This window comes from Heliangelus exortis, chromosome Z (assembly GCF_036169615.1).
Source record: "Heliangelus exortis chromosome Z, bHelExo1.hap1, whole genome shotgun sequence".
NCBI lineage: Eukaryota > Metazoa > Chordata > Aves > Apodiformes > Trochilidae > Heliangelus > Heliangelus exortis.
Genome location: NC_092454.1, coordinates 14,926,039 through 14,953,349, shown reverse-complemented (window position 1 = coordinate 14,953,349; position 27,311 = coordinate 14,926,039). Strand labels below are relative to the sequence as shown.

The 27,311-nt window shown below is 41.4% G+C and overlaps 1 protein-coding gene and 1 long non-coding RNA gene across 4 annotated transcripts in view; one reads left to right on the top strand and one right to left on the bottom strand.

Moving 5' to 3' along the window:
• Positions 1 to 27,311, bottom strand: part of LOC139790411 (uncharacterized) — a 94,301-nt gene that overhangs the window by 9,126 nt on the left and 57,864 nt on the right. The window lies entirely within an intron of this gene.
• PLCXD3 (phosphatidylinositol specific phospholipase C X domain containing 3) overlaps positions 1 to 27,311 on the top strand; it is an 84,498-nt gene that overhangs the window by 25,836 nt on the left and 31,351 nt on the right. The gene's annotated exons all lie outside the window — the stretch shown is intronic.

Sequence of the window (27,311 nt, the reverse complement as noted above, 5' to 3'; positions counted from 1 at the left end):
GGAAAGCTTCTTTAGGAAGTTCATATGTTTTTGTAGGAAACCCTCAAAAGATGAAAAATCCATTTTTTGAGTAAATTCTCCAAATTCTGTTTTCCACATGTGTGGCACTGTTGAACACATGGGCACCCTACAGGAGGTGCTGCAGCTGCAGCAGCAGTACCTGTCATGCTATGACAAGAATCCATGTGGGAACTCTCAGAGAAGATACATAAGTTGTTTGCTCAGGCACTTTCTAGGGGTGATTACTGTACTGCTTGACAAAGAAAGGGCTATATTTGTCACAGTAAATTATTTTTATTTACTAGGTAGTTAAAAACTTCTTGTAAATTAAGGTACCCAGAAAAGTTAGCTACAGCTACCAGATCTTTGCCCCGGCTTTCTACTGTAGTGTTCTGGACATCTTCTGCATATTCAGAAGATAAATGACTTTATTTCCTTTCAGTCATTTTTTTTCTATACATAATCCATCTGATTTGGCTAGGGAAAGCTGCTGGGAAAGCAAACCTGAAGAAATGGGGATGGTGTTCTGGTGCAGGATGGCTTTGATTCCATTTCCTCTGTGTGTTGAGAGCTGCAGCCCACCTTCCTGCTGAGGCACTTGCACCACCCCCAATGTTTTGGTCTTGCATGTTTGTACACTTCACTTAAATTACACTTAAACTCAGTAACTTTGTCTTGGAGTCGTGATCCTTATGAATAACTCAGTGTTGATGCTTCCACTTAGGTTAAGACACTAGGATTTAGGGCCCCAGGCCAAATGTCATCTCTGCCTTTTTCAGTAGATATGGCATGCCTTTGGCAAAGCTCCCAACTGTATGTGGACAGCAGGGCAGAGCAGGCTTCTCCAGGACTCATGACTGTTAACAACAGCTTCACACAGAAGCTTCCCTGGAATACATGTATTTTACCTGGACACTACATCACTGGTCATCTGAAGCAAAATAAATGCCCGTATTCAAAGCCTCCTCTGTGTTTCCTCTGCTGTGCCGAAAATCTGCATTGGAGGTTATTATTACTGTTTCCATTTTGGTCCCCTTGTCTTCTGCTCTTGTCTGGTCTCCCCTGCTACAGATGATCTGCTTTATTGCATTGTCTCTTCCTGTCTTTTTCTTTGAGGTTTTTCCTTTTTCCATTTATGAGTTGTGATTTTCAGTATCTTCTGCTCTCCCCCCTCTCTGTGACTGCTGAATATTTGTGCTTGGTGTAATGGTTAGGAACCGTTAGCAAGGCAGTCATCTTTAGCCAGGAATCATCATTGCTAAGTATCAGTAATTACTTTCTCTGGATATTTCATCATCAATCAAAGATATTTCCTCTCCCTTCTTGAGAAGAGTCATGAGGTGAAAGTAAAGAAAATTCAGAATGCGGCTGCACTGAGACTGGAATTGGTAAGATGATGTGGTCAGGTTACCCACATTAACCTGGTGCCACAGTTTGCTTCCAGATCTAGTGTTGTTCTGGTGGGTTTGAAGGGCTTCAGAAATGGCAGTGCTTGTGGAGAGGGAAGCCAAGTCTCAAGGGACAATATCACGAAGGATGTGTGCCAGGTCAGAAGTCTACAAAGGACATATGGATCACATTCTCCAGATGAAATGAACGATATCTCTTCATCAGCTGGACCAAAGAAGGAGTCTTACTTAATTTCATTGTGATGATGCTTTTGAAGTGAAAGTTTTATATCTATAGACTGAAGAAAATGTACACAAGAACCTTGTTTGCTAGAATTCATTAGAGATAGGGAAACCTTTCAAAGTGTAGGATACAGATGTGGGATTGAACTTGTGGCACTGAAATGGGCACTGCCTTTGGACAAACTCAGTGTCCTTCTACTGCTTCAGTTAAATGCTTGTCATACTTCCCAACTTCCCTGTGATTGTTCTGTAAGACACTGCTGGATGCATGCTAAGGACATTTTCTATTGAATGGAAGCTAATAGAGCTTTGAAATATTGATGAATAAAACGTTAATTTTTAATTTCCCATCAGTCTGTACTAATTGGAATTCAACGTGCTTTTGTCCAAGACATTTTCTGACATCATGTGGCTTGCTGTGGTTACACATTTCAATAAGAATGGAGCTGCAGGATTTTACTTTCTCAGGAGTCCAAATTGTTAGGTTTAACAGAAAAAACAGTTTTGTTTGTTTCTGTCTGTACTTATACCAGTTACCCAAATTCTGCTTACGCATATTCTATGATTGTTGCCACATAATGCCACTTCCACTGAGCTAATGCAGACATGGGTCTTCAAAGCTTATGCCACAAACCCTATATTAATAAATGTTTATCCCATATGAACTATGGTCTCCTGTAAGCACAGAAATGAAACTTGCTGGTGGCTAGTTATGTGTTCATCCTTGTGTTGGATCAGTGTCGTGTTATGGCTTCAGTTTTGTGTACCTGCAGTTGTACTTGTGGTTTGTAAGACCTAAGCCAGCTAGAGTGATGGCTTATTTCCTCCTTACTCCTTCACTTATTTCCTCCTTCTTGCTTTGATTGTCTAATGGTTTTGCCTAATTAAGATTCACTTGTTTCCATTATGTCTGTATTTGGAAATACAGAAAGATGGTCACAAATTCTTATTCTCATTAGTGGGACAGAACGTAAAGTACAGTGGAAAAAAATGTTAATCTCAGTTTTTTGTAGTCAAGTTTATAATTTAAATTGGATGAAATGACACTAAATATTATAGGACTCTATTCTGCCATGACAAAGGATCTTGGTAACACTACAAGAAATAGTTGAAAAGAACTGAATAAGGTGGAGAAATGTTTCCTTCTTCCCCGGGAAAATACATTATTCAGTGACTGACTCTCTGATATGTGCCTGGTTGAGCCAAACCACAGTATATTTGGTGCTTAGAATGCATTTTGGTTTGAGTGAGAGTGAACTGTATTGAACAACAACCACTCAGTAGGGGTGGCTACAAGAAGCTGCTAATAGGTCACCAAAATATACGCTTCACTAGTGGTTATCCAGAAGATCAGTTTCCATTTGTGCATTTGTCATCAAAACATTCATGTGAGGCTATCTCTGTGTCTTACAAGTTTAGCCACTCCACTGCAAGAGAAGATAAACTTGGACTCTTCTGCTCGTGCTTCCTTAATGTTTTTTTTCCTGCAAACTGGGGAGATGATTGCTGGTATGTGCATGGTAATAAAGCTTGTCAGGCACAGCCAGCCAGAATTCTTCTGAATTCACATTTAATTTATTCACAGCACAGCATGCAGCAGAGCTGATGGCTGCAAGTTAATGTGCTGTGCTTTAATGAGAACTGTTTTCCTCCCAGGTTTTGAGGTTTATGCTAGTTTTATTTGTCAACCTGGCCAGAGCCATAAGGAATCACAGCCCTGTGCTGAAATATTTTATTTACTTAGCTGATGCTTTTGCCAGAAGAGAAATCTGTGAAGTAATTAAATAGCTCTGCTTCTATTTTAGAACAGGTTTTTAAAATTTTTTTTTGAGCCTGCTGTTTACAGTATGTCCTTGTCAGTGTTCTGGAACACAAGTATTACCTAGATAAAAATATTCTGTTCACAATTTCTCTGTACTTGTGGAATTAAATTTTCACCTGTCTTTGAAAATTGATCCCCTTTTCTCATTCCCTTTGGAGGTGTATATTACTGGGGGAAGGGGCAGGGAGAGAAATGAGTAATGTGAAATGCAAATGAAGACATTTCAGTGACAAAGCTGCAAAGTCTCCTGTTAAACTACAGATTATATAGCTCTGCTCACGTTTTGAAATCCAGTTCATGCCAATTGACTTTTTGTGTTACGACTCAAGTCTTTTAACAGTGGCACTTCCTTCTCATCAGCTAATTACTGCATCCATAATGAAAAGCAGATGAACCCTAGTAAGAAATAATAATAAAAAGGAGGTTATGATGCATGACTAGTGAGACAATTTCTGTCGCATGGTGGTAACATGCAGGGGTTGGGGGGCATCTGGGAGCATCATCCCTGCAGATGGATGTCTGGTGCCAGCCCTTGCAGGTCTTCTATTCCAGCCAAACCTCGCCCCGAGTTGGCATAATGTGTGGACACACTGTGTCTTGCAGCAGTTTTGCAGGTTGAACTGCTTAAATAAATCCAAGTGTCCTCTGAGAGGCTTTCATTGATTTATCTAAAGGCAGCTAAAGTATTATTTTAAGACTCACTTGTACTCATGCAGAAACATTGTTTCTGTAGTCAAAAAAGTGCTTGGAAAGGAATCTTTGAGCTGGAGCTGACATCTGTTTGTGTTAACCTTTAATGTCTAAAGCCTGTCAAACTGAAGGTCAGATTGACCTTTGTGTTCACCATTGTATTTTGCATTATGTTGTCTACAAAATCAAAGTCTGTTAGACATGCCACCTCTTGCAGCAGGAATGGAGCAATGTTAAGAATCTGCATAGTTCTCTGTCAGTTTTCTGACACTATTTGTGACAGAAGCTATTGTCTGTTTGGATACAAATGCGTGAGTAATTATTAAGGGCTACAACTGACTTCAGTTTAAATGGGTTTGATGTTAATTATATCTACTCTTTTTTTTGCTGGTAATGGAAGGTTGGGGGGGAGTGGAGATGGATGGGGAGGGCAGTGTATGGGATGGGATGTGCCACTGAACATTATTGGTTTTGAGAACAGGGACAACCCAATTTGTGTCCAGCTCTTCACTGAGAGACTTCAGAAAAAGAGATACAGGGACTATATATGTAAATTAATAAGTCAGGTGATGTAGTTCATAGAAAGTACAAGGTTGTGGCAGCCTTGTAGCATTTGTTCAAACAAATTTTAAAAATTAAAAAAAAAAAAAAGTTGGTTTCTAATGCCATGTGTGTGGGAAGAAGTGCATAGATAAAGCATCAGCACATTTGCCTGTGTGTGATGCTTTTTACTTCTAGGCATCTTTCCTTTCTCTTGAACCATGATCTTCCTGTTAGTGTTCCCTGGATGCCAATAGCATATCAAAAGGGAAGGTCCTGTATGTTTACCGTGTGGGATTGTGGGGGTGGCTGGGGAAGAGATGGCTTTGCCTCTCAGCAAATGCCACCTCTTATAGCAAGGGATTCCACACAGCTTCTAGGGTTTCTTTCTCATGTTAATGACAGACCCTTAGATATTAGAGCAGACTGAGATGATTAGCTGTTTACTTGGCAGAATAAAAGATAATTGCTGCCACTTATTGCCAAGTGGTGCTTCCTCCTTAAGAGCTGGCAGCTGAGTTTGTTACCTGTTAATCAGGAATTAATGGGAGTAGCTTAATGAAGAAGCTTAGGGTCCACAAAATTATTAAAAGTTTAAGAGGCTTGTGTTTTTATTAGTCTCCTGCTGTTCAAGAAATAGTCTTTTAAGTGCTTGGTTCCAAATTTCTGTCCAAGGGTGTCCAATCTGACATTACTGTTATTTTTCTTGATGTATTTATAGGAATTCTGGGTCAATTCATTGCTGACAGTGAGTGTTTTCATTGTGTTAATTAGATTTCTATTTTGTTTGGTTTTTTCTTGTTTTTTTCTGTTATCAAATTATTTTGATATTGTTTTAAATTTTGCTCTGCAATGTTCGGTTTTATTTCAGAAATGCTTTTTTTAGTGTGTTGGAGCACATTTTTTTGTTTCAATTATCGCCTGTGGAGTTCAGTAGCTGAGTGAAAGAGATGTATTTCTCAATGTTTGAAATTCTCCACCTAGTTGCCTACAGTAGTTAAAAATGAGTAATACTTAGAGGTTTGGGAGTATACGTCTTCTGGGTACAGTGTGTAAAACTGATAATTAAACAGTAATGTTGCTTCATTTTTCTTTGTTTTAAGATTTAAGATTTAATCTCAATTCAGTTCTGTATTCAGTTCCAACCAAGTTCCATATCTTCCTATTGTGGTGGTTTCCTTAGGGCTGTGATAGTCCCGGGCATGTAGAAAAGATAATATCTTTCGAGGACCAGCAGCCTTAATTGGAAAAAAAATGGGTAAACATTTAGGTATTAAAAAAACCTGTCTCCAGGCCTGAAGTAGAAGCAGCAGACTTCGAGGTATGTACAGAAATGCAAGATGACATTAATCTAATGCTGGTGCCATCTAAGAATAAACACAGCCTGAGTAGCTCAATCTGTGAGACATGAAAGTGTCATTGGATATCAAATGGAGTCCAGCCTGAGCATACCCCAAAAGATGTTTTCCCCTGGAACACTAAGGACTGACCCATCTGGGAACTGTTCTTAGATTGTGGGGAGAGAAATACAGAGATGTCTTGTGTTGTTTGAGTTGATCCATCACAGAGTGTTGTGGGGTGATATGGTTCTCCCATAGGCTGTCTTTGTTGTAGCTTACAGTGAGCATTTATGTGGGGTCTATGGTGGTTCTCTCTGGGCTGTGTGTGGCTACACACCTTCCTTTTCCCCACTAATGTGGAGCAAAGAGAATGGTGTGTTTCCCCTCAGGCATTCTGCAGGACTCACAACAGCAGAGACCGATCTCCTTCCTTTCATCCTTGTCCACACCTCCCTACCCATCACATCAAACACAGGCCTCTCACCCCAGGTTTCACAGCCCACCTTGCCTCAGCCCAGCTGGTGAGTCCTGTTAGCCGTGGCAGGTGGGTTCTTGCCTGCTCTCCTGTATTTATGGCCCCTTCTCTTGAACTGCAGTCGGCGTTACCACAAGCACCATCACCTTTTGTTTTATGCTTTTTCCTATATTTATGCAGGGCAGAAGCACTGTTTCAGAATGGCAGTCTAGTCTTTCCCTAAAATTTAGCACGACAGCGGTGTAAGAGCATGAAGAACTTAACTAGCAATTGATGATCTGTGACCTTTTTTTATGCTGGGTTATTATCTTAATGTTTCTTCCAGCTCGCCTCTTTTGATTTTTATTTCTACTTCATCCATTTCTTTTTATGCTTAGATGGTTAGATCCTTGCAGAGATACAGGCTGTCTGTGATGTTTCTATGTAGAAATGAGACAGAATGAAATGGAGATACTGCTGAATAAAGGAGAATACATTTAAAACAAAAACAAATAAAAAACCAAACTGAAACAAAAACAAATCAAAAAAAACCCCAAAGCAAAAAACTGAACATTGCTGATACTCAGCCTGTAATATTGAGGGCCTGGATTTCCAGACTTTTTGCAGTCTTAGCTCTTTTCAGCCCCACCACACATACTCCCTGTCTGTTAACTATACTCTTTCCTCTGGACCACGAGCACCTTCAACTCACATCTTAGTTTCTAAATAGGGGTTAAGAACAAAACCACTTTAAGTTTGTGCATCCAAACAGGGATTATCTGCCTTTTGGGCACTGAGCTGTTAGTCCATGAGACTGACTCATTTCTGGGCAACACTGCTTTGGAGATGCTGTGGTAAGAAGTAAGATTCTCTGCTCTTTGCCTGTCTGACACAAAAGGCTTTTCAGGGTCATAGTTTCAGGCTTTAAACTCCTAAATTTCATGTAGATGGACTTGAAATTCTTTTAGGTATGACTTTCAGCCTCTTGAGACCCTAAGTTGTCCATTAGTAATACAGGGATAATATTTCCCTCCTCTTAAAGATTCAGTCACTAATAATGGGGGTATGTATGCTGGAATTCATCTCACCTAATTTTAGCTGTCTTAAGTGAGCTGTTCATCTTACTTGAGTGGAGGAAAAGAATGACCTCCAGTGGTGAATTATCCTAACTTATATTAGACATGTATATCTGGAATAAGTACACACAAGAGGTCCCTCTCTTTCTCTCTTATCTCTGCAGGAATTTGACCAGGACCAGTTTAGATGAAAGATTTAATTTCAATTGGCTACAGTTGGGTGAGGTGTTACCAGGTGTTTATCTGTGTGATGAAATGAAATACCAATGCTTTGTTGCTCCTAAGAACAGCATGTGCTTAGCTGAGCGTGGTTTTACTGCTAGAATATTGTAGAGACTTCCTATAAGTTTTAGTTTTTAATGCTGAGGATTGAGAGCTGCATCTTACTGAGATCCTGGAAATCTTCTCTGTGTCTAAATATCACTGTACATTTGCAGGAACAAAATAATAAAAACATTTCTTTCTTTTGGCTTGGTTTCAAGTAGGGTGACATAATTTTATCAAACTGCCTCTATTAGTGCTTTAATTCAGCAAACAGAGATTGCTAAGTAAGGTTCCTTTTTCAGCCAAAATGTCAATCAGAACTGCATGCTACAGAGTACTGTACAAATTAACATTTTAACATCACTATTGTAGTAATTATTCTGAGCATCTTTCTCTTATGATACAACAAAAGGGATGACTTTTTGACGGGTTTCCAGACTCTAATTTTCTCCCTCTATAAATGTGCTATTCTGACATCTCTTTCCCCTCTGGCTGTGCAACGTTTCTCTGCGGCTGCTACCCAGCTGGAAACTCCCAGGTTTAGTTACTGAGCTGCCACAATAGAGGGCAGGAAGGATCCAAACAGCCTATGTGTATGTGAACAGGTTGCTTTGAATGTTCAGAGGATCTGATGAATAGACAAACATATGATTTGACTGCTAGAGAGATGATTTGATGGCAAACAAAAGGTCACATACCAGCAAAGCTGTTAACTGGTGGCATGAGGGTGGGGACTGCCATTCTGCTCGCTATTTATTTTCCTCCTACACTGAGGGGAAATTCTCACTGAGGGGAGATTCTGCCTCTATTGCACCTGCTTTTGCTGCACAAGGTGAGCAAGGTTTTTGATTGGTGTGCTTGTGTGCAAGCACTCAACTGAGCATGCAGTGGACAGGGATGATTTCAACCCAGCCTGGCTGCCATATGTCTCCTGTTCCTCTCTATGGGCAATTTATGTGTAGCATCATGCACAAGCCTGTGCCTGGCGCTTGCCTCATAATCGTTGAACACTTATTTCCTGAGCACAGTGCAGTGACCTTCTGTGCTTCTTTGTTGCTGCTTGACTGGTGAAATACAATCAGTGCCACGAATTTTGGCTTTTTGTATGCAAATAATTGAACAGGACTGTTTCTGGAGTTCTTCAAATGAGGCTTACTTGTGGAAGAAGGAAACAATTAGTGGTAGGGGTGGATTTGTACCTCTGGACAAAGACAGAGAGGTATGCTAGTGAAATAAGGCAAAAGGCAGAATATATATTTTGCTTGCAATTCTGGCTCTTTTTTTTTTTTTTTTTTTTTTTTTTTTGAGAGCTAAGTGCCTAGAATGAGAAATACCTGTTCTTGAAATGCACTGCAGCAGAAAAAGCAGCCATTATATTGCCTGTCTTTGCCCAGACAAAGTAACTTGCAATTCAAAAGCTTTTCTTCTCAAGGTTTTGTGCTGATTATTCTTTTTGCTTTCATTCACCTGCACCAGGTTTGCTTTTTATTCTTACTGCTTAGGGGAAGTGGTGGTTCACATAGCAGATCCAGCAGATTCATAGAGCTTTGCAACGAGTAACTGGACTGCATTAAACCTGGCTGGAACAATGCTCAGAAATCAACTGCAAATCCTAAAGAGCTGTATAGTAGTGAGATCTGAACTTTAGTAACACCAGGATTTCCATTGCTGTTACTAAAGGCAGAAGTCTTTAATTCCTTCCTCTTCGATAGCAATGATGCTCCATGTTGTAGTTAAGCACCACCAGGCTTAAAACTGTCCATCCCACTGTAAGGAGATGTCACTGACGCCCAGCAATAGACAGACTGCTGTGAGTCAGAGTTACAGAGGTCTTTGGGAAGAGGGAGATAAAAGTATTTGCTCAGAGGGTTTTTCAAAGGAACTGAAAAAGGTCAGTTTCTGTGCCTTGTTGAAATGTATTTTTTAAAAAGTACTGGTTCAAATAGGAAACAAATTATTTTGTCCTTTATTTGTGATTGAGTTCAAGGATGAGGGACTTTTTAATACTTCCAGCTGTTAGTCTGAAAGTGTCTTTCAAAAAAACCAGTACTTACTACTATGTCATAATTCGATGCAAAAAAGGGCTTTTTAAAAAATTTTCATTAGTGGCTTCTGTAACTTTAAAGCAAGCGAGTGTTGACAAAGATGTAAAACTCTGCTTCATAACAAGTGCATTGCAAATTTTCGAGACAGTAATTATGATGTGTGAATTAGTGCTAATTAAAGTATTTCACTAGCATAATGTACAAAATAGCTGATTGCCAGTAGCAGGAACAGATTTAGGAGCTTCCTACAAATTTTAATTTTTTATGAATATGTTTAGATTTCAAAACATGCCCTCTGATAAGAGGTATTTATTCTTTGTTTATATGTGAGTGCCATTGCTCGTAACAGAAGATTACAGATTAGATGAGAAATATTTTGCCATGCAATTTTTTTATAATTTATTTTTAAAATATTGAATGTTTTGACTGTGTGCAAGAGGAAATGATTTAGGATTCTGAGCACAGTACAAATTGAGCACAGCACATGGGCTCTGCCTGATCAGTGATGATGTGGCCAGGGTTGGGGGGGGAGGACAGTGTCCTCCCTTGTGGAACAGAATGGAGCACCATGTGCCTCCCAAGATGAAATGCTACAGGGTCTGCAGCAGCCATTGTGGCCGTGTTTGGCTCTCTGAATGGGCAGCAGCACCAAGGGGCTGCTCAGTTGTCCATGGCATGCAGAGCTATGGGCTGGAGGGCAGCAATGCATCAAGGTGGCTGTGGTGGGCAAGAGGGGTGTCCTTACTGTCCATGACAGGTGTTAAATCATAGAATCATAGAATCCTAGGAGTTGGAAGGGACCTCGAAAGATCATCTAGTCCAACCCCCCCTGCCAGAGCAGGGCCACCTAGAGTACATCGCCTAGGAACGTGTCCAGGCGGGTTTTGAATGTCTCCAGTGAAGGAGACTCCACAACCCCCCTGGGCAGCCTGTTCCAGGGCTCCGTCACCCTTACAGTAAAAAAATTTTTTCTGATATTCAACTTGAACCTCCTATGCTCCAATTTACACCCATTACCCCTTGTCCTATCACTGGTCACCACTGAGAAAAGCCTAACTCCATCTCCCTGACACTCACCCCTTACATATTTGAAAACATTGATGAGGTCACCTCTCAGTCTCCTTTTCTCCAAACTAAAGAGACCCAGCTCCCTCAGCCTTTCCTCATAAGGGAGATGTTCCACTCCCTTAATCATCTTAGTAGCTCTGCGCTGGACTCTTTCAAGCACTTCCCTGTCCTTCTTGAACTGAGGGGCCCAGAACTCGACACAATACTCCATGTGCGGCCTCACCAATGCAGAATAGAGGGGGAGGAGAACCTCTCTTGACCTACTAACCACACCCTTTCTAATGCACCCCAGGATGCCATTGGCCTTCTTGGCCACAAGGGCACATTGCTGGCTCATGGTCATCTTCTTGTCTACCAGGACCCCCAGGTCTCTTTCACCTACACTGCTCTCCAGCAGGTCAGCCCCCAACCTATACTGGGACATCGTGTTGTTCTTCCCCAAATGCAAAACTCTACACTTCCCCTTGTTGAATTTCATCATGTTTCTCCCTGCCCAACTCTCCAGCCTGTCTAAGTCTCTCTGAATGGCAGCACATGAGTGTCAGCACCAGGTATTGCCTCAATTAAAATTCTGCAGTGCCTACTTCCTATGTGACACTTTCCTAGGAGACTTCTAATGGGAGAGAGTGTATTCTTATCCTTCATTTTGCAGAAGTGACAATTGAGTGATGAAGAAATTTATACCAAAGTGAAGTGCAGAATTTGTCTTTCCAGACAAATTTCTCAGTAACAACTGTGTGCTGGAAGGACTGGGGGTCCTGGGAACTTTTCCTCCATATGCTCCACTTGCAGTGATGCCCTGGCAGGAGGATGGTTCTGCATCCAACAGAGAGGTTAAAGTTGTGGCAAAGTTTTTAACTAAAGTTAAATAGGAAGATCTAGGTCTCTGTCCAAAACTCAATCCTCATTTCAGTAATTGCATGTGGCTGGCTGGATTGGGTTTTCCCAGTATAGGTGCTCCTAAAAGAAGTAGTAAGGACTTTGTTTTTAAAAATATTTTACTCAAAAGTAATCAAATTCCTGAATCAATATATATTTTCAAATTGGAAGAAAGAAGGAAAAAGAAAGGCACTGTGATAAGAACTCAACTTTGACCGTATCCTTGAAAAATGGCAATAAGAACAGTATGGAACAGCTTGTATTGTGTCTTGCAGAGTGGAGTGGGGCTGTTGAAAGGAGATGCTGTCTGCCAGTGCAGAGAGTGCATTATATTACAGAATTATTTAATGATTTGAAGCAAAGCAGCCAGTGCAATTGGCAGCCGCTCACCAGTGGTGTCCCCCAGGGATCAGTGCTGGGCCCAGTTCTATTTAATACCTTCATTGATGATTTAGAAGAGGGGATTGAGTCTACCCTTATCAAATATGCAGATGACACAAAGTTGGGGGGGAGGGTGGATCAGCTGACAGGCAGGAGGGCTCTGCAGAGGGATCTGGACAGACTGGAGAGTTGGGCTGATTCCAACGGGATGAGGTTCAACACGGCCAAGTGCTGGGTCCTGCACTTTGGCCACGACAACCCCATGGGGAGCTCCAGGCTGGGCACAGAGTGGCTGAGAGCAGCCAGGCACAAAGGGACCTGGGAGTCTGGATTGACAGGAAGCTGAACATGAGCCAGCAGTGTGCCCAGGTGGCCAAGAAGGCCAATGGCATCCTGGCCTGTATCAGGAACAGTGTGGCCACCAGGTCCAGGGAAGGGATTCTGCCCCTGTACTCAGCACTGGTGAGGCCACAGCTTGAGTCCTGTGTCCAGTTCTGGGCCCCTCAGTTCAGGAAGGAGATTGAGGTGCTGGAGCAGGTCCAGAGAAGAGCAAGGAGGCTGTGAAGGGATCCAGCACAAGTCCTGTGAGGAAGGGCTGAGGGAGCTGGGGGTGTTCAGTCTGTAGAAGAGGAGGCTCAGGGGAGACCTCATCGCTCTCTAAAACTCCCTGAAAGGAGGTTGGAGCCGGGGGGGGTCAGTCTCTTCTCCCAAGTAGCTTCCAGTAAGACAAGAGGGCATGGACTTGAGCTCTGCCAGGGGAGGTTTAGGTTAGATACTAGGAAGAAATCCTTTACAGAGAGGGTTATCAGGCATTGGAGTGGGCTGCCCAGGGAGGAGGTGGATTCTGCATCCATGGAGGTTTTTAAAAAGAGACTGAATGTGGCACTCAGTGTCATGGTCTGGTAACCACTGTGGTGGTGGGTTAAGGGTTGGACTTGATCTCAGAGGTCTTTTCCAACCTGGCTGATTCTGTGAAAGCATCTCTTTTCTCACAAGCCACTCACATCTTCTCACAACTGGATCAGAAATGAGCCATTTTGAACAAGTCCTTGCAAATGTCTTGAAATAATAGATATTTAGGATGGCATGGAGCAACATTGTGAAGAGGAAGGGAATGATAATGCAAGTTTGTACTGTGATACTCCTGCTGGAGTAACAATGGCCAGAAGAGAAAGGCAACACAGAAGTTATTAGAGAATTCAAAGAAAGCATGAAAGAATTTGTGCTGACATCACCACTTCACTGTGTCAGCTTTACCAGTATCATGAGTTGTGCATTTATTGCAGGTAACAGTATTTTGACTTATAAGCTGTGGCAGTGTCATGTTTCAGCCAACACACAGTCAGGCTAGGTGAACTCCAGTCATTCCTATGGTTTTCAAAGAAAACACAGCTTCTCTGGGCACATTAGGGATGGAAAACATGCCATGTTCAGATGACTTGAAAAGTCATTTACTAATTTGTAAGTTTTACTGTATCAAAGTTAACTTTTGATCTAGGGGGGTGAAAACAGCTGAAATTAGTAGGATAGCTTAACTAGCTGAAATAAGAGAATAAAGAGACAATCCAGTTACATGCCAGAAATTACTATGCAATGTTTTATTTATGTAGTCTTAGTATGAAATAGCTAAACGAATTATTGTTTTTAAAGATATGAGCATACCCAGTGTAAATTAGATGTATCTGGAGGCTGGACAAGTGCAGGTCAGGTGACTGTTCATTCAGTTAATAGTACTGCCTGTGCTTTTTCATTGACTTCTTAATGCTAAATGGTAAACACTAAGAGCCAGATCTCCAGAAATCGAATTTGGCCTAATGGGTCATTAAAGCTATGCTGATAAATACCAACTGGGAACCTGGTGTGGACTGTAGAATGGAAATGTAGAAAATAGAACACTGCTCTTTTTTTGTGTGATGTGTTTCATGCATGTGTTAGTCGTCTGTATTTTACAGAGGCTTATTTGATTGCTGTATTGAATCAAGCAGGGATACTGTTAGCAACAAATAGTGCAAGAATTGGATTGAAATTGGATTCTAGGCACAGTGTGTTTGACAGGACTCTAGGTTAATCAATCGTGTGGGGCTTTAAATTGCCTATTCAGTGATGGTAGAAGAGACAAGAGACAAGGCAGGCATTAAAATTTTGATCCCTCTCTGTTCTGTGTCTCTTTATTTGTCAGCATTCTGTTTGCAAAATGAAATCATTCTGTATATTTCTGGACCAGAGAGGATGTGGTGTGGCTGATAGACCTGTTTTGCAATCCTGGCTAAGACTTTTCATACACAGACACTTGCAACACTCTACCTGTATTACAACGTGGAGATTTTTATTTGACCTACCAGCAGAAATAGCATCCAAGTGAGTCCCATTTCCTGCCTGTTTGTTGAGACTGAGACGTTTCTTTAGACCTGTAGTTTTTTTCTGTTTTCTTTTCTGTTGTTTTGTGACATCTCCAGGTATTCAAGGTCAAAAATGAAGAGTCACTTGTGTAGATAGGAAGGCAATTCAGTACCTCTGTGGATGAAAGGGTGAGAAATTATCCTACACTTCTGTCTGGAAGACTCTTAAATCTCTGCTGAGGTGTAGCCCCTGGCAGAATGGGGATACTGCCTCATCACAGCATGGCCAGTCTGACAATGCTTTCACCCAGCTTGGATAGGATTTAGTTTCAAACCTCCCACTTTGGTTACAGACAGGTCTGTCTATCCACACCTCACAGTCAAGAAATAAACCCACAGCTCACCTTCCCTTATATTTCCATTTAGTAATGACCAAGTAAATAGAATTACAAAATTGTTTATGTTGGAAGGGACCTTAAAGTTCATCTAGCTCTACCTACTCTTCTCTGCCCTGGTGAGACCTCACCTGGAATACTGCGTCCAGCTCTGGAGTGTCTAACACAAGAAGGATGTGGACCTATTGGAGCATGTCCAGAGAAGGGCCATGAAAATGATCAGAAGGCTGAAGCACCCCATGAAGGCAGGTGGAGGGAGTTGGGGGGAGGTGTGCATCCTGTGCAGCCTTGTGGAGAAGACAAGGCTCCAGGGGGACCTAGTAGCAGCCTTCCAGTACCAGAAGGAGGCCTACAGGAAAGCTGGGGAGGGGCTTTTTGCTAGGCAGATAGTGAAAAGACAAGAGCTAATGGTTTTATATTCGAAGAGGGGAGATCTAGGGGTTTTAAACTCGAAGAGGGGAGATCTAAGAGGAAATTCTTTAGTGTGAGGGTGGTGAGACACTGGAACAGGTTGTCCAGGGAAGTTGCGGAAGCTCTGTCCCTGGAAGTGTTCTAGGCCAGGTTGGATGGGGCTCTGAGCAACCTGATCTAGTCAGAGGTGTCCCTGCCCATTAAATGGGGATTGGAACTGGATGACCTTTAAGGTCCCTTCCAACCCCAGCCATTCTATGATTCTGTGATTATGTGACAGATATAAGGAGGCTTCCTAGGAAGGCTTTTTCCTTAGTATTACTCTCCCAGGGAGTCATGTTGTACAGTAGTGCTTTTATGTAGCAAAGCTGTGCTGTATTTGCAGACCTCTAAGTTTGAGAAGGCTGGTGACACCGTGATATGGTGACTTGGTGGAGGGACTATGTTTATGATCAGCTGAGGGAGCCCATTTGCTTCCTCATGGTGATGTTGCTCCAGTTGCTCATTCTCTTGCACCTTGACCAGTTACAGCAAGACAAACTAACTGCAAGGGACTCCCTGGGCCAGAGGGATGTTCCAATTGTACGTGCATGGCTGGTGACTTACTGAAGTTAAGGCTTCAGGTGCATAGGGCTGGTTTTTTTACAGCAAAAAAGGAAATGCTTTGGGAAATATGACATAGTGTTTTTCATTTGTCTCTCCAGACCCAAAGGAAAATTATTGTATTTCCCTCTAGTGAATAGGAAGTCAAACTTTTCAGTGTCTATGCTTGTAGCTGAAGAGATCTTACATGAAATACACTTCTAGAGCATCTTGTTTGGGGAGCATGTCTTGCATTCAGCACAGTGGCTAAAGGAGTTGTTTTGTTTGTAGGAGTTTTTCATATGACAGGCAATGTAAAAAATAGAACAATGTCTAATGTGAATATTTGAGGATAAGGAAAGGATAAGGAAAGCTGCAAAGCAAGGGAAATGGTCAAATATTAACACCTTACATGCTTCCCTTTTCCTCCCATTCCTTTGGAGTATTTTTCATCCTTATGTTATCTCTCAGCCTTGGCATAGTCAGTCGACTAAGTTTATACGGACAGCTTATTAACTGTGATCTTTTAGAAGGGTTTGTATGTGTAAGCCTTTGTGAACTGTCTCGGGAATGGGAATAATATTTATTTCTCCATCTTCTTTCCCAGCTTCTTCCCACAAGAATCAGATGAACTGTTCAGATTTGCCCCAGCTTTCAAGATCAGTGACTGAGAAAATGAAAAGGAATCTAGTGTGGATTTCTTCCATGAAATAGAGGAAACTCTATTAATTTTGTCCGTAGGACAGCCCATCCTGGGGTGCTGATAAACTGACTGCCAGGGCACTCATGACAGTGCAGGATATGTCCTTAATCTCTGTGTTGCAGATGTCCTTGCAGCAGAGTTTGATGTTAATATAAAAACGCTGAAAAATCTTGTCTTTTAATTCCCTGTGGAGATCCATCTCAGATGACAGTAGCTTTCTTGAAGGCATCTTAAAAGTAGCAGAAAACCTATTTTAAGGCATCAGTCTTCCATTGGCTTTGCCATGCAATCTCAATTTACTCAGCTAGACCTCGTGGTTTTCCTTTTTTGGCCCTAAAATAATGGGTGAAAATGCAGACATTGTTCAAGTAATTTCTGTTAGCTACAAGGTCAGATTTAATAGAAAATGCTGTGCAGTTTTTTGTGTGGTGTTTGTTTTTAATAAAAAAAGAAAGAAGAAAGAATACAACAAAGTAAAAACTATACTGAGGCTAATGCATCTGTCAGTGCAGACATGAGTTAGGAAAGGGCTATACTAGATATGCCAGAATGAAAACAAACATACATCAAAGAAGAAGGGAGAGGCAAGAGATGGGGGAAATGCAAAATCAAATATCCAAAGTGTTCTGAGTTGCTGAAAAGATGCACTAAGTGGCAAGAGAGAAATCTCTGTGATCAGAAGCAATTATTTCAAGGGGTATTTCTCTTTTTGCCAAGCATGTTCAGGATTCTTTTCCATGAAAAGAAATCAAATAAATAAAAGTACAAGAAACAAAGGTTGTCTGATCTGATCCTGCTTTAGAGTGTGAACACTGAATTACTTCTGGCTATACATTATAAGTAGTGTTTTATGTTTCCCTGTGCATGGTAAGGAAGAGATATGAACAGATCAAAAGCCTCTTCTCATTTTATAAGCCTCCTCAGTTGCTTATTGCCCTTCAAAGCTGTCCTGTCAATAGTAGCATTAGGGTATGAACAAGAATTATGATCGGAAGGCAGTCACGGTGGGGAGATCCCATTTTGCATGCTCAGCAGAGCTGCCTGGGGTCATCACAGCTTCTTGCTAGTCCCAAAGACACTGGCTTACAATTGAAGTGCCACAGATGCCCCCAGGAGATATGGCTTGGATGCTGATGGCATACTCAGCCAAACTGAGCTGCTGCTGAAATAAAATACACACACCAAACTGTTCCTGGCACATTGATTTTATGCTCAGAATCAGAGACACCTCTTGCCATTTTTTGCTTCCTGAAATGTTCATATTCTTATATGCTAGTCCCTGAATCACGACAAAAAAACCCCAAAAACTTAGATGGTACATCTGAGACTACTGTTTAACTATAATGTCAGATCTGATAGGGATCTCTGATGCTTCTGAATAAGCAGCAGTGAGGTTGCAGAGCAAAAAGAAAAAGTAGCATAGTAGATTTGTTTGTGGTGTTCGCAAAAAAAGCAAAAACTTAAGAGAACTATCATATGTGGAGTGCTGGTGACAGACAGGAGTTATAGCTCTGCCTCAGGTATTTTATTTTTAATTGTCTATAAAATACAAGGTTGTATGTGATGTTTATTAATATGAAAGAGAATAATCTAATCAGTTTTCCTATACTCAGTCAAATTCATAAAATCAGAAGGCCCTGGCACATGGCCTATCACATGGCCAATATCGTGCAAGTGTTGTTCCTTGATTGCAGTTGTTGAAGTTGTAATTTTTGATTGGTTTTAACCATATGTTTTAGGTGCTTGGTCAATCCTGACATAAAACTGGGAGTTGGTCTTGCTGTGTCAGCAAAAAGAGCTAAAGCACTAATTTCTTATTCCATGAATCCTGCTGGGTTTTAGACTGATAGGTGAAAGGAAGTTCTGTTAAAGACTGTGCTGTCTGCTCACAAACCATCATGAAGTCATTTATAGTTTCACTTCAGTGCACAAATAAAAGCAAATTTTAGTGGCTTATTGTAAGGCAGGTTTTAAAATTTTAAGGCTTTTGCACCTTTAAAATATTCAGTGCACAAATATCTTCTAGGGTTGGGGTTTTTTTTTGCATTTGCTATATGCACAGGTAGTATCACTGCCTTCCTCCTCCGACTTTTCTTCTGCGTATAGGTAAGAGGTTTACGTGACATCTGGAAAAAACAGTGGGGAAGGCACAGCTACTGGTTCTCTCAGTCCTCAACATGGTCATTTCCACTTCTGCATCTATAATGCAAAAATGTTGCCCCATGCTGCTTGCATTCAGATGTCTGCAGGAGTTCTGGTGGCCTGACTTGCCCTGGGCAGCACAGCTGGGCATGGCTCCAGAGGCTGTGGGGATGGGTAGAGCTGGGAGCAGTGCTGCTGCCCAGAGCTTGCCCTGCTGCCACTCTAGTCTCTGGCAAGGTCTCCACAGATGTGATGAAACATGAGAATTAGTCTGTGCTGCTCTGCACTATGGCCCCATATTGCAGCCCTTTTTCAGGTTTCCAGTGGTGAAAATCTCACATTTGTCTGCATAAGGACTGGCTTGTTTAGAAGCTATACTTGATGAGCTTAATTCACTTAATAGTGAGCTTTTAGAGTACACTAAGCCCTTGGAAAAGCCCTGCCATTCAGGTACTTCTCCATGTGCTTTTCTTACCCACATGAAGTCTGCAGGGAAATCTGTCTGAAGGTGGCTTCACTGGGAAGCGGTAGGAGGCTGTCTACACTTAGAAGTGGCTCAGAAAACTTCATAGCGCCTCGTCCTACACAAATAATTACAGGATAATAAGGAAGTTACCAAGTAAGAGTGGAAACATTCTCCAAGGAGGGCTGCATTTCCATTTTTCTGTCAAAGCGTAGCTTCTTTATCAGAATTGGTCTGAGAATGTCCATCTTTATGAATGTGCTCACATTATTTGAAGAGCTGTAAATACAATTACAGCCTATTTTTCCTTTTGCTTTTCAACAAATGAGAATTTGAAATGTGGAGTTAACTCATGTGGTGTTCTAAGAGCTACAGGAGCAGGTCATTTGCAGGAGGGAGATGCAAGAGACTGAATGTGGATACTTACACATATTACATGTGTAAAATTATGTACATGTGTACACTACACATATTAGTATGAATTGAGTGATGAGTAGCCTAATCAGGTTACTTGAGTCTTGCTTGTCATACTGTGATAAATGTCAGTTATCTTGGGTCTTAAAGCCAGGGAGATCATTCCCCACTTAGCAACCTGTTTGATTTTTGAAGTGAGTTCCTTAGGGATGAAGCAGTGCTTAGGTGAGGTGACTAATCTTGACTCAGTCTAAAGACCACAAATATTTGCCCAGTGCAGGCAATACCACAGTCCCCAAGCTCTGTCTTAAAAATCAACTTAAAATGGTAACATCTTTGGCCAGAATGAGCAACAGTTCATCATCACCACAGAGATTACTGGCAATATCAACTGTCACAGCCTTCTCTTACAGGCAGTTGTCACCATGCTCAAAACACAGTAACCTTTACCTCCTGCAGGAGGAGAGGAGGGAACTGGGCAGGGCTGTCAGTCCTTGCAAGTAATGGAGCAGGAAGAAAGCAAATGTTTCCTTTCTTTTTACCACATTATCACTGTGGGCAAAGGGGGATATAAGTGGAGTAAGAGAAGAGTTTGTTGGAGGCAATAGGACTAGGGCAGACTGGGGAGTGGATACTGATGGGAAAATGTGATTGTGCCAGCTTCACAGCAGCATCTAAATTCTTGCAAAGTTAATAGAAATATAACAATTGCTGCTTTAACATCATCTCTGTCACTACTGTCACCTTCTCCACTTATAATCTCAAAAATGAACAGAATACATTTTCTCTTTTGTCATTATACCTTCTTGCTCCCTAGTAGACAACTTCAATTTAGGTGGTCTTAATGTAACTCCAAAGTAATTTTGAAATTCGTTATTCTGAAAGAACCTAAGGAAAAATGTTTCTCTTTTCTGCAGACATTTGTACACATCATTAAAATTAGATGTGCTTAGAACTGGGGTCTGGATTTATACTTTATTGATAATCTCCCACAGGCTAATTTATCCCTAAACTTACACTTTGAAACAATTAAAAGGCTTAATAGCTGAAAACTGTTGACTTTATAAGATACAACTGTCAGGATAGAAAGTTGTTTGTGCTGTATGACCTGGGAAAAGATTTGTTTTAAAAGGTGACATGATTTCTTTTCATGTTATCTGACATATATTTCAAGTTTGTTTAATGGACTTATTTTAGAAATGTCTTGATTTTATTTTGTCTTTTTTTTTTTTCAATAGTAAATTCTGAATTTTATGTAGAGAAAGTGAAATAGCTCTTCTGTTTTCACTGCTTAGTAGGGGGTGATTTAGTTTGATTTGTTATGTATGGGCTGTCTCACCACTTACAAAATCAAGCTTATAAAATATTCTTTGTGATGAGACAGATCACTTAAATAAAAGTGAAATGTTCTTACACACTGTAATGTATTAATCTCATGTAAAGAAAAGTCTAACTTTTTATTTTTAATTAAAATCCCAATTTCCATGCTGAGACCAAGTTCCAAGAATGTATTGTTGGTTGGCTGTCCAGGACTGGGAGTAGAGCTCACTGCTCTTGCTTTCCATTCAGAAGGTCTCTTGGGCCTTCAGAAAGCCAAAAGGTCCTGCTGGTGCTGGAGGCAGCCTTACCTCAAAAGCAGGTCTAATCTATGAGGAGTGCAAAAACCACTTGTGGGTAAGGAGCTGAGAAATCCCATGTGACTTCTGGAGGTTGAGGTGGGGGAAGGAGACTGTAGGTAATGTGCCTCACTGTCTGAATGTGGTTGTTTGGCTGATTGTGACCATGAGTGGCCAGCTCAGTCTGCAGGCTTCTTAATTCAGACACAGACTAGATACCAGTCAGTGGGCCTTTGTGTATAGTATATACATGTACTCTTGTTCTGAGTCCAACTTGGTCATCTACTAGATTTTCGCATTACCTGGGGTAATACCTGCTTCTCTTCCCATTCCTTTGGTCATGGGGTGTTTGTAGGTGTCTGAGCCCTGAGCCCTTTGTTAGGTGTCAGGTGCAAACAACTAGTGATGAACACTGAAGCAAGAAACAGGGCAGTTACCTGTGGGGAAGCTAAGTCACTGCACAAACTTCTTTCTCAATTGTTTCTTCTTTCCCAATTGTTTTTGTTTTGTTCTCCCTGGTTATACTTCTACCAAACAAAGTTTGTGTCACCCAAGCTGTTCAAATGCTAAAGGTAATGGGACTGTGAAGTCTGAAGCTGCATTGCTCTTGGAGAAACCTTTTGACCATGCAATGTGTTCTGGCTTTTGTGGGGAGAACAGTGCCATCTTCAGCCATCTTCAAAACAAAAGTAAAACAATACTGAGCTGCCTGACTCTAGTGGTCATGAGTAGGCTTTGCTGTTCCTTGAAATAGCAGTGTGGCTAGGTAAATAGTAGTGTGGCTAGGTAAAGACTAGGGGTTTTTTATTTGATTGGTTTATAAGGCCAAGGTAGACAGTGAAGAAGAGCCAAAATGAAGTTGGGAGAACATCTGCATTGATCTCTTGTGTGACAGAGGTCATGGAATTTATCCTAACTGTTCTCCACAACATCCAAGAAAGGTGTTGTGATCTGGTGTCAGTCACTTTATAGCCCTCTTTGACAAGGATGTTTTCAAAAAATTGAGAATGCGTAGCTTGTGACATTTCAACAGTAGTCACCAAGGATGTCATCACCTCAATAGAGGAAGACAACAGCAGGTAAAGCTTTTAATGACACCTAAAGTGATGGTAAGAGTCCAGTTCCAACAGTTGTTGGATAAATCGCAGTGCAGGGAAAGGAGGAGCTTGAAGTGGGAGAAGGGGAGTAAAATATGGCAACAATTGTGAACCTTCGCTCCTCTCTGTGGTTTTTGTGTGATTTCTGGATGTTCAGGATGTGACTGCTGCAGTCAGGAGCATGCTGGGCAGTGCTGCTTGATTCAGTAGCTCTATTTTAGGAACTGTTACCCATGCAGTTGTTAAGGGAGATGTCCAGAGCTGACGGTGAGGAAAGGGGAGGCAGAGTAAAGTCCAGCTACACTTGTCTGCTTGATGAATGGTATCTTAAAATTTAGCCACCAAACCAGCATCTTTGCTGTGCCTTTTTGTAAATTGCTGTGAGACTGAAGAAAAGATTCTGAACTAAAATATGGTCTCCCTGAGGGGCTTTTTTCAGCACTGAGCCAAATTATTTTTTAAATGGGGGACTTAGCCCTCCAGGGGAGCCATAAATGTGCTGATAGCTGAGGTGTAGTGGGTTATATATCCCCAATTGTCCTATTAAGGGAATTCAGTAAAGAAAAGGGAAGACCATATTCCATAGTAAAAGTACTAGCAGCTGTTTTCTTGCAGTCTAAGTGACACTGCACATAGTGTTTGGCCATATCTAAGGTCATGAAAATTTAATATCTCAGTGGTTTAAACTACCCACTTCTATTTTTTTGGATCATGGCTGGTGCTGACATTTTAAGTGTCTCTTGATAATTGCTTCTAAGATTGAGAGAAGATTTTGTATCATGGGTGAAGAGGGAATAACAGACAGAAAATAATTTCACTTGAAAGGAACTCCAGAAGTCTGGTCAATCACTGCTCAAAGTTGAACTAAGTCAAAGTTAGACAAAGCTGCCAAGCCAAGTGTTGAGAAATAGGGATGCAGAGTCCAGCCCTGCTGGGTTCCCACACCAGGGCTTAACTGGTCTTGTGGGGAAGTTGTTTTTTCCTTACATCTAAAGTAACGTCCTTTTCTAGCCAGTTTGTCCCCAGCAGTGCTTCAGCAGGGAATTGTCTGTCCTGGCTCCATCTTGCCTCTGAACTTCTTAGGGTTGCTGTCATCCAACCTCTCTGCTGTGTTGTTGAATATTCTCTGAATACCAGCTTTCCCTTTCAGAGCATTAACTTCTTCTCCCAACTTGGTTTCACCTGCAGACTGACTGAAGGTGCTCCCCATCACATTTTCTATGTCACTGATGAAGATGTTAAATAGAACTGCCTTGTATCAGTTGTGATTTAAGACTTTGTACCTTCTGCCACAGCCTATTGAACCTGATGGTCCAGACAGTTTTTCATATACCTTATAGTGCACTTGTCTGGTGAGTGTCTTCCCAGTTAGGCTTCAAGCAGACTGTGCTAATAGCCTTGCTGAAGTAAAAGGAAAATTTCCTTTTCCTCAAAGGCATCTTAGAAAGCAATTGGGTTGGTCAGTCATTATTTTCTTCCGCTAAATCTGTGGTAGCTGTTCCTAGTCACTTTTGTACCTTTCAAAAGTTGGACCTGGTTTCCACGAAGACTTGCTTGGTGATTGAAATTCATCTGTCCGATTGTTGCTCTCTGGATATTCCTGCTTTCCCATTTTGAGAGTAACTGTTGCCTCCTGCAGTCAACAATCCTGTCAAAGGTGAGGGGAAAGGCAGCCTTACAGTGATCTTGACCTGATCGTCTGCATGTCAGATTAATTCTTTCTTGTCCCATCCACTTATATAGATCTAATTTAGATTAAGTAATCCTTAACTCAGTTGCCTTTTACTAATAAGCAGTTCGAAAAAGACAAAGTACCCGAGGTGCATGAGATCAGACCTTGTGAGTGAAGAGTGAAGCAAGGAAGATACTTCATTAGTTTCCTTGCTTTTCATTATGAGGTCTCTCACTCTGCTCAGCTGTGAGCCAGCATTCTCCTTGCTCTCTTCTGCTGCTGATGCAGCTGCAGGATCTCTTTGTTGTTTTTCCCATCCCTTGTGAAACTCAAGACAAGCTCTCTCCTTGCATTCCTCCTGTGTTTCTCCCAGGGTCCCTGAATACACCACTGTACCTGGCTTTCTAAGAGTTGTTTGGGAAGTTATCCATTCAGCCAAATTTGTCTCCTTGTTTTCTTTCACACCAAGGTGGATTGTTCATGTGCTTTAGAGACGTTGTCTTTCAATTTCAACCATAACTCTCCTTGGCTTTTAAGCTAATTCTCCCTCTGGATATCTCTTACTAATTTCATGAACAAGGTAAGACTGATGCCTTAAAATACAGAAGCTTTACTCAGTTATTTGCCTTCCTCGCTCTCCTCAGTATTTTAAATTCTTACACTCACTTCAGTTACTCTGGCTAAGGCTGCCATCAACCTCAAGTCCCTAGCCATTTCTTTCTTTAATTCAAACCATGTCTATCAGTGTTCCTTCTTCTGTGACTACAGAAAAAGGGTTTGATGCTCTCCAGATTGCCTGTTCACTGCTGTTCTGCTCTTGCAGTAAGTGTCTCATGGAAGTTCCTCATAAAAACAGGCCCTTTAAATTTGAAGCTTCTTCCAATTGTTTAGTCTTTGTCCACTTTCTGTTCCTGACTGGCCAGAAGTAACATATGCACAATATTTTTGCCCCAAGTTTGCCACCCCTGTGATCCTGATCCATAAGCATTCATCCTTGACTCCTTACATCAATGATATGCTGTGTTGTTGAAATAGTGGGAAAGCAGCATGAAATATTAAGGAATTCCTAAGCACTTAGTAAACTGGTGAGAAAATAATGTTTGCACACAAGAGGAACAACAGTCTACTCCTCTCAAGCATGATTTGGAATTAATCATTTCCCCCCTCATTTGTTTCCCCATGTCTCAGACTGAAATCCCTGTGGTGTAGACTGTCCCCTGCATCAAGTCATTGAATCCCCTGTCCTATTATAATAAAGATAGTTGATGTGCAAGCACTACTAACTTCCAAAGTTTGCAGGCATCATTCCGTTAGTATTTCTGAATGTACTCTGCACCTGTCTGAAAGGGTGCTGAGATTTGGCCATACAGAGAAACCAGAAATCAACTTCCCAGTGGAAGAGTATGGTGGGAGTGTTGCTGTACACCAAAGAGAAGCTGGAAGGAAGCCTGGTTGCTTAAAATATGGGCATGTTAATGCAGGATCCTCTCATTAGCAGGAACATAGTGATTTGAAGCATAACAGTGGAAAAGCCCATACTGTAATTTGCTCTGCCAGGTGCATGAATTTTGAATTTCATTAAGTTATATGAGTAAACTTGTTAGGAAAATAGGACCTGGGGGTATTGGTTGTTGGGAAGCTCAACGTGAGCCAGCGATGTGTACTTGCAGCCCAGAAAGCCAACAATATCCTGGGCTGCATCAAAAGACATGTGGCCAGCAGGTTGAGAGGGGTCATTCTCCCCCTTTACTCCACTCGCATGAGACCCCACCTGGAGTACTGTGTCCAGTTCAGAGTCTCTCAACACACAAAGAACATGGAGCTGTTGGAGCAAGTCCAAAGGAGGGCCACATAGATGACCAGAGGGTTGGACCACTGTTCCTATGAAAACAGCCTGAGAGAGTTGGAGTTTTGCAGCCTGGAGAAGAGGAGTCTCTGGGGAGAACTTACAGCATCTTTCCAGTAGCTGAAGGAGCCACAGAAAAGCTGGGGAGGGATTTTTTTATAAGCACAGGGAATGACAGGATGAGGGGGATCAGTTTTAAGCTGAGAAAGGGTAAATTTGGAGGAAATTTAGAAGAGATATTAGAAGAAAATTCTTCACTTGGGGGGCGGAGAAACACTGGCACATGTTGTCCAGTGGAGTTGTGTCTGTGCTTTCCCTGGAAGCATTCAAGGCCAGGTTAGATGGAGCTTTGAACCTGGTATAGCGGGAGGTGCCCCTGTCATTGGCACAGGCGTTGGAACTGAGTGATCTTTAAGGTCCCTGCCAATGCAAACCATTTCATGACATGTAAATGAATGCATGGTGAAAATAAATATTTAAATGACCAGTTCGAATTACTTACACATGTGGAAGTCACACTTACTTACACTGCATTTTTCAGTCAGAAGGAATCTTTACATCTGCTTTGTTCAGTTTCAAACAAGTAAAGTCTTTTTGTAGTATTAAGTAGGCCCTGTTTGTTTGAGTTACAGGGACCTGGCTTAGTGGGGACTTCCCAGAATTAGTTAAAGTGTTGGACTTTAGGGTCTTCAAGGTCTTTTCCAATCAAATGATTCTATGGAGGTTCTCAGTGCACTGTGTGTATTTCTTTGTGTGTTATACATAGGAAACCCCATTCTTAGGCTCAAATATGTGCATGAACACCTTAATTAAGCAAAAATATTTTTCTAAACTATTCTGCATGTAATGTTCAGTTGTTTCTAGTTGTGGTGTTTCCATGCCTCCTACACTCTTCTCTGATTTGTATTACCAGTAGCTAAAGGCTACCTGCTGACAAGTCATTCACCTTGGTTTTCTGTCGTAGGAACTGTGCTGACTCTTTTGACTTAGGTAATTTTAAGCAACATTTGGCACTGTGTTGCATATTGGCCATGATGGCTAAGTGTAACTGTCTCATCAGCAACACCAGTGTCTGTAGATCAGACCATAAAGGGCAAATGCTTTAATAAAATCTAATACCATTTTGATCCCATTGCTCTAATAATAGATCATGTTTATATACATACTTATTCTGACATAGAATCCTACTGAAATAAGAGGGACTTCAAGGGACTAAGCAAGGGTTTGCAAGATCCATGCCTTGCTAACATCAGAAGCTATGCCTTGTTTTGAACAGGACTGGATTTGCTTTGATTTCTAGACTAGTGAAGGTTACATTGAGCAGTATATTTAATGTATCTCATCGATTTTCCTGTAATACAGTTGAAACAGAAGTCACTGCTCTAATCATCATTAAAATTCTGTATGCAGATTGGGTCCCCTAGGATATCAGTGTGTAACC